The following is a 5,756-nucleotide window of genomic DNA, read 5'->3' as shown; positions in this document are numbered from 1 at the left end:
CTGAAAAAAAAAAATTTATTTAACCCCTAAAATAATGTTGAATGCAGTTGAAAGTATAACAACTGGATGAATTTTCTGCCATAGCAATATAGAAACGAAAACACTGATGTGCGGTACGTGATACCTCAAGGAAACTTTATATCAACGTAGCTTAAAAACTAAACCATATTAAAACTGCAACACTTAAGAGCAGTTACAATAATTACTAGGGGAGTGCATATAGATTTTCACTTCGGAAAAAATCAAACAAGATAGAACTTTTTGTAATTTAACTAAGAAATGTTTAATAAACAACATATCAAAAAGTTCTACTCGAGAAGTGGGTGCTTCATTTTTTATTAAACAAATGAACTGCGAAATTCGATGGTTTTTTTAAATAACTCCGAAAATATAAACTTTAGAAAAAAACTGACGAGACCATTGAAAAATTCAGAAAACGTTACAAAAAAAACCTTATATAAAGAATTTTCTAAAATTAAATCTGTATCTTCTATAATTTTTTATTTATAACGCTAAAGTCACCCTTCGCACATACATTGGCGCACTGTAAACTAGCGTACGGCGAAGTGCACGGTTGAGTTATTTTAATGTAATTCTTTAACTGATCGGTCAAATGAAATTTTGGAAATTGGACATTAAAGAAAAATAATTAAGCTATCTTATGGTTATAATAGAAAGAAATAGAATTTATGGACATAAGTACCGTGTGGGCGGAAAATGAGCCTTACATGAATTCAAAAAAAAATCTCAAAAATTTAATTCAAACGATATGACGTCTCAAAAAATGTAATTTTTGATATCTTCGTAGTTTTATAGAATTACCACCACTTTAAGACGGTATTACTCAAGTTTGAACAGATCTGTTCCAGTTTTATAACAACTTTTTTAAAGCTTAGGATGTAATCTTTAAAATGCACTAAATTATTTTACTTTAGAGATGAAATAAACTATTTCTGTTTAAGAAAATTAAGAAAGATAACAAAAATGTAATACAAAAACCGAAAATTACCAGCTAAAAAAATGTTTATACAAAGTGATCAAAACTTTTTTCTGTAAAACCCACCTAAAATACATTTAATAATAAGCTTTAACAATAATAAATGTTCAGCAAAAAAATTTTTTCAGCTCTTATACAGTATGTATGCGTAACTTGCAACCTATTGATAACTTTTTTATTATCAGTTTTACGAAAAAAGTTATTCTTTATAAAATACTCTGCATCGTTTATAATCTAAGATGCCATCATTGAATATCAACTTTCATTAATTTTATACGAGGTATGTCAAAAAATATGAAGTTCACTCAAGAGTAAAGTATCTTTACATTTCACAATATCGAAAATTGTTATTAAGAAAAGTTGTTTGAAATTAAAAAAAATTGTTTTAGTATTCAATTACATCCTTCTAATTAAAATATTGTGAATAATAAATGTACTTAACTCTTAAGAAAAATTCATATTTTTTACGTACCTTGTATAAAATTTAAAAAATTGGATATCTGATGGTTGTATCTTAGATTTTAGACCAGGTAGAGCATTTTATGAAGAATAACTTTTTTTCGTAAAAGTGATAATAAAATAGTTATCATAATTGTAATAAAATGATGATGAGGTATCCGTAATTTGAGAAATAATTGAAAAAATTTTTTTTTCGATTAGAATGATATTGTATATTTAAACATAGTTTTTAATTCCAAACAACTTTTCACAATATCATTTTTTGATATTCTGGAATACTTTACTCTTTAACGAAATTCATATTTTTGACATAACTCGTATAAAATTGATAAAACTTGATATATGATGGTTGACTTTTAGATTTTTGACTAACCAGGGCATTTTGTGAAGAATAACTTTTTTTCAAAAAATTGATAATAAAAAAGTTTTCCATGTGGTTCCTAGCTACGCAGACATACTGTATAAGAGCCTCTGTAAAAAAATTTTCAAATTGCAATGCCATATTCGGATTCAGCATAATCAAAAACAAAATAGAAACATATTTGATCAAAGTAAAATAATGAATTTAACGATATTTTTAAAATTATTTATAAAAAACAATTGTTATTGTTTAAACAATTAACAAACAATTAGCGGCCAAATCTGTTAGTAGAACTTTTTACTTTAACAAGTATATAAACTAACAAAAAAAGTTTTAGAAAAATATAAGCTTGTTTGAATTTTTCCGAAACAACGCATGTTTTCGTTCTAATTGCACTCCCCTACATATTAAAACTGCAACAGTTAAGAGCAGTTACAATAATTACACACCATTTGAAGGTACATAGATGGTGTTCTAGGAATCATTTATACAACAGGTTTGATAACACAATATAGTTAGATTTATTAAAGCACAGAGGCTGAGATGGCTGGGCCACATAGAGAGAAGGAAAAACGACTTACTGATTAAGAAGATCACTAGGCAGGTGGAAACCAGAAACTGAAAGACCAAGGGGAAGACCAAGAAGAAGACCAAGGGAAAACCCAGAGAGAGATGGGAGGACCAGGCCATGAGAGATATCAAAATTCTGGAACAGGGCTGTGCCGTGCTATGATGCGGTGAGGCAGTCGCATCAGGCGGCATCACAAGGGGGGCGGCAGAATCAGTAAAATCTAATGTAATAATGGATAATTCAAGATTGGGGAAAAGTTGTGAAAAGAATAATTAGACTTTTGGCCTCACAATGTTTAGCTTTTCGGGGAACAACTGATCATTTGTTTCAACCTAATAATGGAAACCTTTTAAAGTTAGTACAATTGCTCTCTGAGTTTGATCCAGTAATGGAAGAACATATCAGCAGAGTTTAACGAGAGTCTGATAAGTGGTTTGTGACTTATTTAAGCACCAGTAGGCAAGATGAATTGATAAGTTTATTGGGTAATGCTCTTTAAACAAAATTGTCGAAATAGCAAAAATCGCTAAATATTTTTCGATAATCGCCGATTGTACCCCAGACGTAAGTCATATAGTCCAGAAAGCCACTGCGCATCCGCTAGGAAAATATTCTAATTCGGATTTTTTGCACAATCTTACTCAAAAATGACTCCTTTTAACAAATTTGCATGTTGCCAGGACCAAAAGGTGGTCAAAAATTTTTTAAACGTTTTTTTTTTGTTTTTTTCCTAAAATTATTTTTTTTGCACGGAACAAAGTTTTTTTAGGTTTTTTGGATCATTCCAAACAGAAAAGGTCTTTAGTGACTTTTCTCTAAAGTTGATAGTTTTTGACATATAAGCGATTAAAAATTGAAAAATTGCGAAATCGGCCATTTTTAACCTTCAAAAACTATGTGAAAAACTTAAAATTTGAATGTTGCCAAGGTAGGTAGATATTCTTTAAACATCGATTGATAAAATCTAGAAAAGATTTTTGCAATACATTATTCAAAACTCCTTTGTTTTTTAATTTCTAATCACGCGTGCGCGACACCGTTGCATGTGTATACAGTATGGTGCAAATGAAAGGAATAAATTCGTTATTTCGTAAACCGGCAACTTCAAGGAAAAACCCGAAACAGGTCGATTTTTATTTTTAAGTTATGATATTGTGGCATATATGGTATACTGGTGACGTCATCCGTCTGGGCGTGATGACGTAATCGAAGATTTTTTTAAATGAGAATAGGGGTCGTGTGCTAGCTCATTTGAAAGGGTCTTCAATTGTCTATTCAGTAATGTAAACATTTACATAATTAGTTATACAGGGTGTCCAAAAAATTTTTATTAAATTAAATTATTTGACAAAAAAAGAAGTAGAAGGACACCCTGTATAAATAATTATATAAATGTTTATATTACTGAATAGAAAATCGAAGACCCTTTCAAATGAGCTAGCACACGACCCCTATTCTCATTTAAAAAAATCTTAGATTACGTCATCACGCCCAGATGGATGACGTCACTAGTATACCATATATGCCACAATATCATAACTTAAAAATAAAAATCGATCTGTTTCGGGATTTTTCCTTAAAGTCGCCGGTTAACGAAATAACGAATTTATTCCTTTCATTTTCACCATACTGTCGGTGGAAAATAGTGTCGCGCACGCTTGATTAGCAATTAAAAAACAAAGGAGTTTTGAATATTGTATTGCAAAAAACTCTTCGGGATTTCATCAATCGATGTTTAAAGACTATCTACCTACTTTGGCAACATTTAAATTTTCAGTTTTCACATAGTTTTTGAGGATTAAAAATGACCGATTTCGCAATTTTCAATTTTTAATCGCTTATATGTCAAAAACTATCATTTTTAGAGAAAAGTCACTAAAGACCTTTTCTATTTGGAATGATTCAAAAAACCTAAAAAAACTTTTTTCCGTGCAAAAAAAATAATTTTAGGAAAAAAACAAAAAAAAAAAACGTTTAAAAAATTTTTGACCACCTTTTGGTCCTGGCAACATGCAAATTTGTTAAAAGGAGTCCTTTTTGAGTAAGATTGTGCAAAAAATCCGAATTAGAATATTTTTCCTAGCGGATGCGCAGTGGCTTTCTGGACTAATATAAAACAGCTCTCATTGACGATAAGATTTTTCGCTTTTAATTCTAGGCAGAATAAATTATCGAGGAATTTTTTACTGGATGTTTTAAAGCTAGTGATTCAACCGGTGAAGATTTAACAGGACTTATTTTGACAAATTTGGAAAAGTTATGGAAAAGCGGTATAGTATAAAGATGTTGCAACATGTAACTAAAAATTTATCAGATTGTGTAAAAATGTTGTCAGCAACTACAGAAAAAATGAAAAGTTACAGACAATCTGGCTATGACCACATGAAAATTACTGCTAATGAAATTGCAGAAAATCGTGATATAAGCTCAGAATTTCCAGCTGAAAATAAAATTCAAGCCACGAGGAAAAGGCGCCAATCTGATTACGAACAATCTGTAGATGGGTTCTTAACAGAGGAAGATACATTTAAAATAAATGGTTTTATCTATATTTTAGACATTGCTATTAATTCTTTGATTGGCCGATTTTCGCTTCTATAAATTTTTATATGATATTTTTAAATGGATGGAAATAGATGATAAAACACTAGAAAAATATTGTATGAATCTTCATTCAATGCTTTCAATAGAAAAAGAATAAGAATTGGCTATAGATTCAAATGATCAAGAAGAATTGCGTGATATATCTCAAATGATACTCCATGACACCTATCTTTTAAGGTTTTGAGTTTTTGAACTGTTTGTACCAAAATGCCCTAATTTCTTTATACCCAAATGTAGTTGTATCACTAAGAATTTTATTACCACTGCGTGTCTCGGTAGCTAGTGGGGAAAGAAGTTTTTCAAAATTAAAAATTAATAAAAACTATTTACGAAGCTCCATATGACAAACAAAACTGAAAAATTTAGCACTCATTTCAAGAGTCCTCACTAGCTGCTACTTTAAACTGCACCAATCGGATGGACAGTTTGCCAAAAATTAAAATCAGAAGGGCAAAATTGTAATTTTTGTAAATATTATTTAATGTTAATACATATTTCATTTATTTTAAGGTATGTTTTGTTTTTAAAATAAAAGTTTTCGTTCATTTTGTGTCGTTTCATTTAATAAAAATAAAAGTTTAGTTTCAATAATCTTAAGGGGCGGCATTTCGAAGACTTGCAACATATTGAAAAAATGTACCGCACGGCTCTGTTCTGGAAGTGAGAAACTGGAGGGAACTATGCACATATCAAAATAAGTGGAAGAAAATTGTAACGAAATCCAAGTCATACAATAAACTTTGACAACATACAAGTGGAATGCG

The 5,756-nt window shown here is 30.0% G+C and overlaps 2 protein-coding genes across 2 annotated transcripts in view; both read right to left on the bottom strand.

Annotated features, from left to right (window-relative positions):
- The window catches only part of LOC126880607 (facilitated trehalose transporter Tret1-like), a 36,740-nt gene that overhangs the window by 1,398 nt on the left and 29,586 nt on the right, over window positions 1-5,756 (bottom strand). The window lies entirely within an intron of this gene.
- LOC126880609 (facilitated trehalose transporter Tret1-like) overlaps window positions 1-5,756 on the bottom strand; it is a 48,940-nt gene that overhangs the window by 32,656 nt on the left and 10,528 nt on the right. The gene's annotated exons all lie outside the window — the stretch shown is intronic.

This window comes from Diabrotica virgifera, chromosome 2, assembly GCF_917563875.1.
Source record: "Diabrotica virgifera virgifera chromosome 2, PGI_DIABVI_V3a".
NCBI classification, from domain to species: Eukaryota; Metazoa; Arthropoda; class Insecta; order Coleoptera; family Chrysomelidae; genus Diabrotica; species Diabrotica virgifera.
Note: the sequence above shows the minus strand (reverse complement) of the source record. Positions and strands in the feature narration are given on the sequence as shown.